A 15,148-nucleotide genomic window follows, 5' to 3' on the forward strand; every position below is an offset into this window, starting at 1 on the left:
GATGAGTCACATTGATGATTCATCCTCAATCTGTGTCTCTTTTATTTATTTCTTGGCAGTGTTTTTGTTTATTTCTGCCGTTTCATTCTTGCTAAATTGGGGGGGGAGTAAATGATGCAAGAAAAGCAATGTGTTGGTTTGGGCCTCAGTGGAATAATACTGAAGACATCAATATACCAATTGGTTAATTGATGACAGAGGTACAAAGTGACATCACAAATTTTTCATTTCCCAAAAATGACGAGCAATTGAGAATAAATCCTAAATCCATGATGGAGTGTTACAATTTCAGACATGCATTTACTACTGGGACTTCATACATCCCTACTTCACGTTGACTCGTACATTGATTTGAGGAGGGGGGATGTAACTCAGCACTAATTTCCAACAGAATTACAGCTCAGTCGTAGCCCCTCCTGCCTTGCAATGCATCCCTGTCTGCAAAAATGCTTACAAGTGTCCAATATCCACTAACACGTATTGGTGGGGGGGGGGGGCACTAAAATCAATATCACAGTTAATTGGTAGAATATCTGTGTGCATGTGAGTACCCATGGAATTTTTCACAGTGTAAATGTGGTCCATTGATAGATTTAGCTCCCTAACAACCAATACTGTGTAATAAAGGACTTTGCCACAGTGCTAGTTAAGAGCACTTAGGAAAGCATACCTGACTGAATGGTGTGTGTGTGTGTGTGTGTGTGTGTGTTGAATGTGTCCGTGCACGCATGTGCACTGTATGAGAATGTGTGTGTGTCACTGCCATTAATAAAAGGCCTAAAGGCCTAATTGAGGACGTCATTGACTTGCGCAGGTCACAATCGGTGCAAACACATTCATTCCACACAAATTGATGGCATCACTGAAACCCACTCTTGTGTAGCAGCATAGATTAGATTAGAATAGAATAGGAAAAAACCTGGAAGAAGTGTATAACCTTTAAATCATAACATAAAATCGGCTCACAGAAAAGAGCAAATTATAAAATAAAAAAAAGATCATATCTTTGAAGTACAATACCTGCATGAAATCTCATCGCTGGACAGTTGTCCAACGTACAGGGCTCTGTTCAGAGTCCTGGCACAGCAGTAAGATGTTAGCTCATTAGTTTTAGCTGCACTGCCTAATGCAAATACAACGTTTTCTGTCCTGCTCATGCATATAAATGGCTACTGGACAAAACATTACAGCAATGCCTCTCTGTATAATTAAATTTGTTGCGACAAAAACCGTAAACTAGAGCTTCAAAAGATCCGCCGAGGAGGCTAAACATCAATCTGACTATATTAAAAATGGATTAATAGAATTCACTGCAAGGATTTTGTAATGGACTTCATTACGTTCTATGTTTTCAACTAAATTGGCAACTCAGAGCCTTTGTCTGATAGTCATTTAATACACCATGCAATGAACTGCTTTAATTTGGCAGATTTCGCAGGAGTGAAAAGCACAACATTTTCAATCAATCATGTGCAGATTGGTGTTTGATCATAAATCAAACAATAACAGTGTCGGCACAGATGTTGGGATTTAAAAATCGAGAGTTGTACATTTCGCATCGGCCCATTACAGCAGAGTAATGTGTTACAAAGTCCTCTGTGGCTTGTGTGTTGCAGGACCAACAAGACCTTTGTGGAAATTCTGTCTTGTGTAAGCGATGTTGCCTGTAAGGCCTCCGCTGCTCCCATCTGTAGTGGCCTACGAGTAAATGCCCAGACGACAACAATCGGTTGTCATAAGCTCCTTACCCAGACAATCCAAAGGGATTTTACAGGAGAACAATCTATTATACTGCCATGAATCATCAGTGAGTCCCTTACTTAGTTTTAAACATTTACTGAAATTAATGAGCCCCAATAATGAGGAGCTCATCAGTTGTTTAATACAGGATGGAATAAATATCCAGGATAACTGGAGTCTCAATGATTCTGGCATTATTAAAGCGGCATTGTTTGTGTTCCTTTGGTAGACAATATTCATCTCGCCTTACCCACAAGCCATTGCACTTCATCCTGGAGTTTCCCTGCGGTCCAGATTATTGTGACTGTGTTCTGTACTGGAGACAGCCTGCGGAGTCGTTTTCTTGGAACAGGTCTGTCACCGAGTTTACTTCTTTGGTGTATAATGAAAGCTTAAGTCAGCAGTTCCAGCAGGCAGGGGAGACACTAATTCCCCTCTAATGATCCAAATCGAATTTGTCAGGACACAACCATTTTAGTGTTTTGGATTTTTTTTTTTTAAGCATATGTCTCATAGCATGCTGTGCTGCTGGGGATTGTATGAATATAAAAATTAATAAATAATGTCAAAACAACATGACCTAAGTAGTTATTCGAGTCAAAGATGTAATGTGATTTAATCTAATCTCATTTAAATTGGCCCTGTGATGGACAGGCGACCTGTCCAGGGTGAGAGCTGGGATTGGCTCCAGCAACAACCCCCCCCCACCATGACCCAGACACGGATAAGCAGTTGAAGCTGAAGAATGAATGAATTATTTAAGTTAATGTTTATTTTTTCCTGCTTATGTGGCAAATCTTTGGCTGGTAGCAATGTAGGATTGCTACCAGCTAAATTCATCTTTTCACTACTGTGTTTTCATTGCTTTCCTGCTGTCTAACATTATCTATTTCCCCAGCAACTCATGTTTCTTCTGCCAGCATCATGCTGCACCTGTGATCTTTAAAGCTATCCATTGGTCAGACAGTGTCATGCACTTAACCGTCACCGACTTGTTAGCGCCTGCTAAAAAGAAAGTGTACCAGGAAAACTTTTGATTTGTTGGATGTCCTAAAAAGTTTTCAGAGTTATATCATGAGATAGATGTAAATATTATCACTGTGAGACAATTTCCTTGGGTGCAGGCAAGGTAATGTGTTGCTAACAAACTACTGCCTGGAGCAACCACCTCTCTCCTGCTGGCTCATGTCCTTGTCTGCAACAACATAAATAACTTGTGTGTTTTGTCTGTTTGTGTGTGTGTGTGCACCTGCTAAAGGTATCTACAGTACATGAATCACTGGAAGTGCTTGTAGAGTCACAAGAGAGAATGAAGAGAAGGAGGGAAAGGAGCAGAGAAGCAGCAGGGAGGGTAAGAAGAAGATGAGATGGAGGGAGCACAGAGAAGGTACAGTATTCAAAGAGAATGAGAAAATTGGATAAAGGTGGGGAATAATAATGACTATTACTATTATTTATATAGCGCTTTTCAAAACAGTCTTATAAAGTGTAAAATCACTTTCCATTGGATAAAAAAAAGTGCAAATCTAACAATAAGAAAAAGCTGATACAAAAAGAAAAAAGAAGGAGAAGCGTTTTTGTTACGCATGTGGTTGATAGTATAGTATGACAATAAAACTACAAAGGACGAAGAAACATATCGGCAAGGACACAAGGCGAGATCCTTTTTCATGTATTTAGTCTGTGCAACTCCATCTCAGACGTTGGCTCAATTTCTTCACAGCAGTTTAAACAAACGTTCCAGGAGCATTGAAGCTGATATAACATGATGCTCATAAACAAGGTCCATTCATTTCATTCTTCGGCACTGCGCCGACCGTTCTACCACAAAAATGCATTCGATTATAGTCAAAGAATTTTAGAATAGGAAGAAAACCATGGAAACAGTAAGTTGGATAAACTCCAACCATTGGAAGAAGCTGCTACGATCCTTTCTTCTGAGCTCACTCACCACCTATTGAGTTATAATATTACTAGAAAAAAACTACTATTTTAGCAAAGGGGCCAAATGGTTTAAAGCAATTTGTACCAACATTTTCTTTCCAGTAGTTCCTGGTTTGCTTATTCAGTTTTAGTCAAGATTTTTATCCTCTTGTCTACCATTTCTCATAATCAGCATAAAAAGAAGAGCAAATGAATCTTTAGCAGTTTTTGAAGCACAGCAGAAAAGTATATTGTATTGCATATTGCAAGTCACCTAAAGAAGCTAAAATCATCATAATACTAATGGAAATAGTACTAATACCACAAAAGTTGTACATCACATTCATGCTACTCTTACTAACTGCGGAATGTGGGAATAAGCAACAGTTTGCTAAGACACTGAAGCGTAACATTTATTGTTGAGTTTTGTACTTGCATCAACCCGAATGTTTGAGCCAAACGGGAAAAAAGAAAATGTGACTTTAATCACTGTGTTTTCGTTTTAACCCCCATTGTAATTTAACCAGATGGAGGATTCCAGTCATCGTCTGGAGTCATCAGAAGAAAAAGAGGAAAAAAGCCAATTGAACGTTGGAGAGCCGAGCTCTTTCCCATTCGAAGATGTCCTCTCTCCTCTGAACTGTGACTGTGAATCACTGACATTCACAGAGAAACTGCTTTACGCTGTGTTTCTACCCGTTTATTCCGACCAAAGGACAAATCTGTGGATAATTTCAGTGTTGTTCTAAAACTTCCTGAGCTTCTGGATAATAACTCTGCTCTGACGCATCATGTCTGCCAGATACTATCAGCGGAAGAGAGTTGAAATATAAAATTGGTTTATTCAGAGTTTGTAGTTACATCATCTGGTCTGTTTATTATGGAGAGGAGAGGACTTCCATGGAGGATTAGGCTCCCCGTAAAAAAAAAAAAAAAAAAAAAAAGCCCAGATTGACTAACCGGGAGACGTTTATGGCAATAGTGTTGTATGGCAACAGCTCCTATGAACCAACATTATTTCAGCCAACTCTGTGTTTCATTATTTGTTTTGATTGAGGGCCTCCCGTGGCAGATGTTACACGCTGTGCATTTGAAAGGTAGTTTACGGTATTGGAAAAGACATTGTTATTCTTAGCTTGTTTCTTTGGCCCCCGAGGGTAGTTCCAGGTTAATTAGTCCTAAAGCATCTATCTAATTCTATCAGGAATAGAATTACTTTGTGCTGCCTAAAATGATTGTTTTCCTTCGGACAAAAAAGATGCTGAATTTGACAGCAGCACAACCGCAAAGTTCCGAACCCTAAAAAATTGTATGCCTTGCTGCTGAACGAAGCTCGAGCCCCTTCAGATCTGACCTCATTAGTTTGGGGCTTTTGATCTGCAAATCCACTGCTCAGATGAGCCTGTGTATTAAACTGTACAACTCTACTTTTAACTATACCTTCTTGGAGGCAGGACAGTAGCTTGGCAGAATGTCAGCAGCTCAATTGGGCAACCTCATGCGCATTAGTGATGCAAATCTCTACACTTTGCCGTCGATTCACCTTGCACTGGCCGTACCACTGATTCACTTACATGCTCAAAGCAAAACACAAAGTGGGCAAAGAGGGATGAGGCAAGAAAAAAAAAAAAAAAAAAAAGGAGACAGCATGATGGGCAGGGGCTGATGGTGATTGATGACTACAGGGGCATCCAACTCCTGACGTGGTTTGATTCCACTGATTTATATTTAAAAGAATGCACTCAAGGAAAGCAGGCAGCGGGGGATGAGGTGAAAGTGAGGACTTGGATCATCCCAGCAAAGCTATCTGTCAGTCGGATGGGTTGTTCTTCAGGCTTGCATGTCTGCGTCCTGTGTTTTCCAATGTTTGCACTCCCGTTATACAGTTGGATTTCTGTTCATACCTGTATGTATTTTTCCTGTGGGTTTGTGCGTGTTAAGGCGTGCACCACATGCGCCAGTGAGTGATTTGCTTCTTCATCTCAATGGCAGTAAATGCATCAAGGTAAACGGCCACTGTTTTCCTTGGTTGCGTTTTTTCCTTCTTACTTTTGTGTAGGTGTGTACTCATGATGGCATGTGTGGGTGTGCATGTGTGGGTGGGCAGTGTTAGTGCATGCAAAAACACTGGCTATAAAAAGAACCAAATCTAGTGCTGAACTTTTCAAAGGTACACACATTTGTATGGTGGCTTTGCCCACACACGCGCACACACACACACACACACACACACACGTACACACAGAAACTCGCTTGTGGCCGAAAGACACATATGTTAAACCCTTCGAGCAATTAAAGCACTTCAGTAATATCTCCATGTCCAATCACAAGACTTAAGATTACGGCTGTGACGAATGAGGATAAAATGCTTTAACTCTGTGTATCTGTCACATATTCAAACACTCGTGTTTGGCTAACACAGCATGGAAATCAATAATCTCTGTAACCATTCATAAAGCATTAAGGTGGATACAATTTAAATAGTCTCAGACATAAACTTACTCATATATGATAAAATGTTTAAATTCAAAAATTGTTTCCATTAAAATTTAGTAAAGTGGTTAAAAAAAGGTGGGGATTAAATACACAACAGTTGAAACCTGATGACAAAATACACAGTGACAAAAAAAAAAAAAATGCCTTTCACTAAATATTAAAATAAAAGCAGCAGAACAAAAGTAATTGGTGCACAGCGACTGGCATTGACAGCAGTTGTTGCAAGCGGAGATAAGCTCCTAGTTACCGGCCTGTTTTTCTGGTTTGACTGGAATAAATTAGCAGATGATTTGATCACATCATGTTGTTTTTATGAACCATTTTATGACACAGAATATAGCGTAGGGCCATATTTCACCAAAGACATTTACTATACAGGTCATGGGTGTCAGTCACACAGGCAAACTGCGTTGACACGCGCACAAACACACATTCAGACACGCAAAGAAACAAGAGGAGGATGAATGCAGACATAAGCAAACACATAATGACGTGCACGCACCCACACACACCCACACACACACACACACATTGGGGCAGACATCAAACAAAGAGATGCAGACAAAGGCAAAGGCTCATGTAGTGATGCACACAAGGGAGTCAAACTGTGATCATGAATGGGGTAATAGTGAGGCCTCAGAGGAGAGTTGCCCCGGGCTTACCTTAACATGTATGAAAGGATCAGATAGAATATGTGCATGTTGTATACAAAACAACAACAACAACAACAACAACAACAAAAACAAAAACAAAATGCAACATTTGCACACTGCAGACATGTGCAATCCATGCATGCAGGATTGGTACGAGTGCAAATGCATTTGAAAGCATGTGCATGCATGCTTTTTGTTTGGATCTTTTTATATGTCTGGCTTTGCGTCTTAGCATGTGAGTCCCAGCTATATGCCCGATGCAGGTCTTTTAATAATGCAACACTTGCAGAGGTAAAGGCCTGTGTGCCTAGCGGAAGCGTGGAGGGGGAGAACGAGGGAGAAGGAGCCGATGGGAGACAAAGATTAAGAGGATGTGGGCAAGTGGAGGAGAAGTGATGACATTCGGCAGGGACAGTCATGCCGGGAGGGTGTTGTTACACTCTCGTGGGATGACAAGAAACTAAGAAACCAAATATTCATCCAACAAATTCTAACACAACAAGACTTTTAATGTAAAAGTTTCTAAAAATTCCAACTCCGTGTCATAGCAACTAATAACGAGTGAGCAGGAGGCATATCAGTGTCCTGCTAATGGGTTCCTCTGCAAAATTCACAGCTGTCATGGATTGCACTCTGACATTTTAGTTTTAGCAGCTTTACCCTTCCATCGCCTTGCCGAGCCTGTGAATATATACATTAGCATTCATATCCATATACTCCTCAAATCTATTGTTTACATATATTTACTTCATATTTGTACTCTTCCTCCCATCACATCATAGACCAAGGACAATTAATTGGATGCAGGAGCAGCTTGTGTTTCATTAATGTAATCATTGTGTTTCCAGGAAATGATTCATTCACCGTGAAAATAAGTAAAGGAGAATAATTATCAAAAAACCAGCTTAAAGTCAGCTTATCATTAAAGTGGAGTCAGCAACGACAAGTGAAAATGATTGGATACTCTTTTTGCAGGGAATATATCAGAGGAGAGAAAGAAGTAAATAGCCGACAGGAAAAGTCAGCTGCAGGGATTTGCAATGGTTGAGGAGACAGTTTGAAGCTGACTATTAGAAGAAAAGAGTCACAGTTGATAGGTAAGTTAATATGCTATACCCAGTTCTACAGTGATTCTTTTTTTACCATTACAGAAAAAAAAGAGAGCTATGGGTACAGACGAGCTGGGGTAGATGAACGAGGGCAGAAGGGAGAAAAAAGGAGAGAGAGAATTTTATTGTGTGTTTGTAAGGACACGGGGAGAATGGAGGGGGTGTGGTGAGAGGAGGGGCAGGTGGAGATGGTCGTGGGGAGAAGGGAAGGCAGAAAAATGACTTTTGGGAGATAGCAGCAGAGCATTGGAGGTACGCCTCACCACATGATCGCATCACTGGAGACACAGTGAGAGTAACTGCTGACCTGAGACGCAGGGTGATGTGTAGCCAAACAGGAAGTGGTGAGGACGATGTGTCAACGTGCGAATGTGCATGTGTGCATGTATGTGTGTGTGTGTGTGTGTGTGTGCCCACATGCAAGAAGTTAGTGGCTGCATGACAAAGGAGAGAGACGTGCAGGAGAGACGCAAAAGGGAAGTGATGAGAATGTGTGTGTGTGTATGACAGCAGGTTGTGGTGCAGAGTGAAAATTATTAAGAGGGTTGTTTGCTCTGCAATAAGGCCAAGGGTAGGTGGGTAAGGTCTTGGGGGTGGGAAAATGAAGACGCTACAGAGGGGGAGGGGTGAGGGTCAGAGGACTGTGGGGGGGGCATGAGGGTTGCGAGGCTTTGCTAGGTGTGGGAGAGGACAGCTGGGAGTACAGTACAAACAATCAAACTATTGTGGCTGTGGGGGAGGATAATAAAGGGGCAGGGGAAAGGATTAGGAGGATGATAAGAAAGTGGGGGGGGGGGGGGGGGGGCAGTCAGGGAGGATGGGAGAGTGAGAGAGTTGGGGTGGGGGGTGATGCGTGAGTTGCTGCAGTGGAGCTCCTCACCCACAAAGGAACCCCATGCAGCCGCAGCCACCGAGCCAGAACCACCGCAGCTGCGACACACTGCTAAAACTGTGCCTGTTTGTGTGTGCGTGTGTGTGTGTGTATTAGTTTGTAACCTACTGAAAGTGTTTGTGTGCGTGTGTGTGTGTGTGTGTGTGTGTGTGTGTGTGTGTGTGTGTGTATTTGAAGCTGTGGTGGGAACTGCGGCTTTGAAACCCCAACCACATGCAAGACTGAGGTCTGAATTTCTGCAATACACTGCAGAGCGGTGTGTAGGAGTGGGTTAGAGACGGAGGGATAGAGAGCGCAAGAGAGAGAGAGGATGTGAGAGACCTGAGAGATAGAAGAGGACGGACAGAGAGAGAGGAAGTGAAATAGCGGAGATAGAAAGTGCCAGAGAGGGACAGAGAAAAACCGACTAAAAGCTTGAGGAAAACAAAGATTAAATAAAGAAGAGATGAGGTCAAATGGAGCAAGGAAATAGTGAAACATGGACATAGTGGAGGCCAGGAGGGAGGGAGAAAGGGACTGAAACGAGACATGATGGAGACAAAGAGTGATAAAGGGTGAGAGGAGGTGTGGGGGGGGGGGTTTGTGGATGTAAAGCAAAAGAAATAGATGGAGCGGCTGTGAGTGAGGGGAAAGGATCGAGATTCGGATTAATGAAATAAATGCAGAGGAGGGCTCTGGAGGCAAAAGGAGACAGGAGAAGAAGAGAGGCAGGAGGAGAAAGAGGAAGAGATAGAAAGAAGCTGCTGGGGGGGGGCAGAGACTGAGGACGAGATTAATAGTTTTGTAGATCTACTCCTGTGTTGGAACCTCAAGAGTAATGCCTTTTTCTCCAATCCTTTCTTCCACCCTCCTAGATTCTCTTTTTAAGAGCTTTCTCAAATAGACACAGAGTGAGGCTCTCATACACATATACGTACACAAGACGCACACACAATGAATACCTGCTGTGATTCATGTGAGCTGTCGCCCTTCCAGAGAGCATTTGCCTGCTCCCTAATAGGAGAAATTCTTTAATACGGGGCCACTGAGGATTTCAAAGCCACTTAATGCAGTTCGCATGTCTCCGAACACATTCGAGGGCCCGGGCCCTCAATAGACAGCCATAAATAACCCACAATACCAGGCTGTTGCATACTGTGGGGATATGAACACTGTGTGTGTGTGCTTGTGCGCACACCTGTGTTGAGGTGAACACATGCATATAGCTGCACAGTCATGGAACGAAAAAACACTAAGTAGCCCCATCCGCAACAGTTTCTAGAGAGGAAATTTGATCTCGGTGCTCATGATGAATTACTTCGGCATCGTATCTGTCACTGCCGCTCAGGCTCCCAGGCCTTTCAGCTAAGTATCCACATTGTAGAACATCAGCGCACTCAGAGTTTAGACTGGAACCTATTGTCTCGGGTCTGCCCCTTTGTGTGTTTTTTTTTGGGGGTGGGGGGGAAGTGGTGATAAAATACTGCAATTTATGACTTTATTGTAAAATCCTCAATTATTAAGAAAGCTTCCGTCTCTAATTTATCCTGGCAAGACTTTCAGTGCCACCCACCGTGCACAGACAAAAAGCCTCCATCAAATTATGTTAATGATAGTGTAAAACATTTATGGCTTATAGTTCGTGTTGCTGCACACTCTGCATTTCTGCTCCTCTGACTCCTGGCCTCACCTGCAGTGTCACTAAGTTCCTGCGGCTGAAGCCGAACGCCGGTGTCATTAATATTTAGCTTTGGAATGCTAATGATCTCTGTGAATCATATCATCGTGCCGCAACCTCCAATTAACCTCTCCAGAACTTGATCGTCCCCCATCTCCGCTTTGCCCTCCCCCCTACCACCCCCCGTTTCCCTTTTCCTCTCTCCTTTTGTGCTCTCCCTCTGACTCCCCCTCTTAACTGTGCCTTTACTCCTCACTCTCAGTCTCTCTCTGGGACTCTCTGCCTTTGCCTCCATCACCTCTTTTTCATCTCTAACTCTCTTTGGCACATCTCACCTCTCAGAGAATGTATGCTGAGGCAGTTTTCACTTGCTCATGTTTTTGTGTACACGTGCATGCACGCGTGCGTGCGTATGTGTGTGTGCGTGTGTGTGTGCGTGTGTATGTGCGTGCCCTGGGTGCTGTCCAAACCTGAAAGATAGTTCCTGTCTTTCAGAGTTCATCTGCTTAGCTGAGAGATCCGAGCGTCTGTCCTCTATTTGTCCTTGGTACATTTTTAATAAAGCTAATCGGAGATTGGTGGACGAACCTTGATACCTGCCTGTCACTCTTTCACTTTTCATTCTCTCTACAATACACTTTATGTGTGAGGGTCAGAGCGAGAGAGCCCTCTCAGTAGTGGATGTGGTTTATAAAAAAAAAAAAAAAAAGTCTTGGAACTTGTTGAGGTACGAACTCTGCACAATACCGTGTCCTCATGCAGTTTAACACAGGTTTTTGCAACTCGCCTGATCCTTGAATTTGTTTGTGTGTGGATTCCAAATGAACGCTCCCAAATTTAAAACTACAACAGTCATTATGCTGTTCTGTTAAGAGCACTATCACTGAAAGGCCGTTGGTCGTTTTATTTTTTCGTTTTTTTTTCCCCCCCCAAAAAGACAGACCCTCATTGAGGTTATAAAGAATTTCACTTGACTTTGTCCTACTTTTTATTTGAATTATTCCATGTCATTTAACTGATCTACCAATTCTAATGTGAACACTTAAGTGACCTTGAATGGGAAGCAACGTTGTTGTCTTTATTCTACTTTTCAAATGGGCCTTGTAGACTGCTGTAGCACACAGCGTGGGCAGATGGTGTGAACAATCTGTGTATTCAGCTTTGGTGGCCATCTATGAAATTTCTAACTATCGTTAAAGAGGAACAATCCAAAAAGGCTGGCTCCGACAGACTGTCGTAGCGGCAGATACAGCATTACTGCCTGTATTACTGCCTCAAGTCACAACACTGTACAGTAACTCACCGCTGTCGGAAGGAGAACCTTTTAATTCTCTGCTATGCAATTTTTTTTCATTATCCTGGTCTTGGGCTTTTTTTGTCACTTCGCATCCATCCATCCATCTGCATAAGATCTACCACACATACAAGACATTCCAAATATGAATATCTTGTAAACGGTCCAGGTCTGACAAATAACTTAATTGAGAAGTCACTTACAGTGGATTTGAGGGAGTGAGAGAATCTTTTCAGCTGAGACATTTTAAAACAATATTCAGTACACGTGAATGGCTCTAGTAAGATGAGTGAAAAAAGAATGTTATTAGAGCCCTTTTTTCTGCTTCTTAAAAGGAAAATATTCCTTAACCTCTCAAGAGCTTTTATTTGGTACACATGTTGGTGGCATGCATTGGCCATTTCGATTGTACACTGTAATGTGCTTTGGCACCTACAAGATAAGGCCAGCAGGTCATGTCACTCATCGAGGTGAATGGAAATTTTAGTGTGTGATCGTTAGAAATGAATTGGGTGCACCAGCGCGTCTTAAGTTCCAAGGGTTGCCATTTCTAAACGTGTAAGAACCCAGAGCGCTTGAAAAGACCAGTGAGAGAGATTAGCAGTTTAGGAAAGGATTAGCAGTTGGGAAAATATGATTTGGTGTTTATGGAGCATGCAGCCTCTGCTCTCTGCTCCGCGTTACAGCGTTTGACATTTTGACGGAGAGCGGGGCTCAGCTTCTCAACACACAGCAGACAGCAGGACAGAGAGGTCATGCAGGGGTGAGTCAGTCGGGTTGGGGTGAAACCTATAACTCCAGCTGACAACATTACACTTCACTACTACACTGCAATAAAAAAGAAAGAAAGAAAAAAAAGAATTAAAGCAATTCACCAAAATACCTTTTAACTTGTCATAAACATTTAGGGGAGATATTTTCAGATTAATCCACATTCTTCTGTCCCAGTTTGTTTGGGTTGACCATCATGAACACCTTACAGTAACTGCAAATTAAAATGAAAGCTGAGTGCATGAAGGTTAATTACATTTTTTTTTTTTTTTTTTTTTTTTATCCAGAATTGGTACAGATTTTAAAGTGCGTTCTGACTGAGACGGCGCATATGCATATATATGTTCGCCCTATCCTTTGCCTGTGAATTCACATCGGTAGTAAGGACAGGCAGGAAAATGCTGATCTTCATCAGTCAAATAGGTCATTATAAAAAAAAAAAAAAAAAAAAACACCCACCAAACCGTACTGTGGAGCGTGCTTATGTCATTTCCAGTCTCACTGTGCAGTAACCTTCTTACAGATGGCAGGACAAGTGTTTAAATATGAAACCAGCTGGTTTTAGCCATCCTGGGTCAGGGTCAATGTTACTATGTCATTGTACCATTGGATTTCGTCAGACTCAAGAATGATTTAAAACTTTGAATTACCTCACATTTTCTCTCTTTGGCTTACATCTGTAGAAGTCCGGGTACGCTGTCTTTGATTGAAAGATCATAAGAAACTGGCAATGCAATTTTGAAATACACATGATCTACCAGGAAAGCACAAGGTTACATTGTTTTACAAAAAGACTTTTCTGAGGTTTTCCTGAGGTGGAACCCATATCACGATACTGGATCTGCCTTATTTCACAGCAGTGCTCTTGAAGAATCGTCTGAACGACACACTGATTTGAATTCTGGCAGATTTCCCTCCAACTTAGTTCCTTAGTTCATTGCATATGCCACTTTTGACATGGCTCTTCTTAATGCTGCCTTTGTCACAACACTACCATAAACTAATGTAATGGAAAGCTCTGGGAGTGGTTGACTAATGCACATTTACTAACTTTTTTGTCTCCTCTAGTCATGTGTTTTGTCTTTTTTTTCCTTCGTTCCTCTCCTGCTGAGCCTAAAAGGGGCTCATTGAGATATCAAAGCACTTCAATTTCACTTTTTCTTTTCCCTTTTACTTATAAAAGTATCTGCATGACTTCTTTACACCTCCTGCTTATATTGGATCCATTGAGACTTCATTTTCTCTTCTTTCCCTCATAAAATGGTGAATTTGGGAATGTGGGACTTTCAAGACCACATCTGATATCAATACCTGCAGCATTTGTAGTGCTGAAGTCCTTTAAAATCACTTTGACACAATCAACTAAAATCCATGTTAAGGACAGCAGCTCCACTGTATAATCGGCTATATCAGCATTTAAAATGAGCAATTACAGGGTAAGATAGCCGACTCAGGTTCATCTTAATTTTACATAAGTGGGGGAAATCTCAAAGCCTGCAGTGTTATAAATGTTGTATTTCGCTTTCATTTTTATAATAATCCTCTTTGAATTCTAATTTTAGCCACTCTGTTCTTCAGAGATGAGAGAATAAGTGACCTAAAATCATGAAAATATCATGATCCAATTTTTCTCTTATATTTTAATGTTATTATACTATTATCATTAATATATAATGCAATATTATTGATATGTACATACTCCGAGTCACATTGCGTCTTTCTCAACCCAGTGAGTCCCAATGGGCCAAAATTCATAGAAATTTTGTCATTGTCCGGCTGCTTTGAGCGCACGTTCATGTCAGGTGACTGTGCACTACATCCTGGAAGCAAAAACACTAGCGGTCAGTGAAAAAATTCAAACACCAAACAAACAGTCAAATACTTTTCTTGCAGGTTGTTGAACCAAGGCAGTGATTAAGGCGCTTCAATAAGTGATTTCTTCCAGCAAGCAACCGGAGAGCTTGCTTGGGTCAGTTGAATAACAAATGAGATACGCTGCTTGCGTCTTTCTGCCCTTGAGAGTTTGAAATTTGTTGCCAATAACTTAAAATACACGACATTGACTGTCATTTGAAATGTTCCAAATCTTGGTCTCCTGTCAGTATATTATTTCCTAAAAACATCTCGAGGCTACGCATATTGTAAGGACACTAAATTAATTTGCCTCTCGCCCATTAGGAGAAAATTAAGTGTGTTGGAAACCTAGAAACCTGGAGGAATTAGTGTAGAGTATGAATTTAGTCTTGTTTAATTTTTTTTTTTTTTTTTTTGAGGGGGGGCCTGTAGCTAATGGTCAGTGGGACTAATTGTGTCTTTTCCAGCAGTCTGACTTAGCAAACTATTGCTTAATACATCCAAGGCGAAAAAATACAAGGATGCATTCTGTGAAGGATGGTTTATAAAATAACTTGGATGTGAGACGATGACAAATGAATACGGATTACTCACTATATTCTACCATAGTCTGATGTGTGAGGAGTAAATGTTTTGGAGCCAATTTCTAAACCAAAAGCAAAAGTACGACAACTCCTGCCGACACATTTACGTGAAAAGCTGTCATGTTGGTCCATTTGTCTTGCGCATTGTGTTATGATGAAGTTATCACATGCATTG

This window comes from Echeneis naucrates, chromosome 1 (assembly GCF_900963305.1).
Source record: "Echeneis naucrates chromosome 1, fEcheNa1.1, whole genome shotgun sequence".
Taxonomy (NCBI): Eukaryota; Metazoa; Chordata; class Actinopteri; order Carangiformes; family Echeneidae; genus Echeneis; species Echeneis naucrates.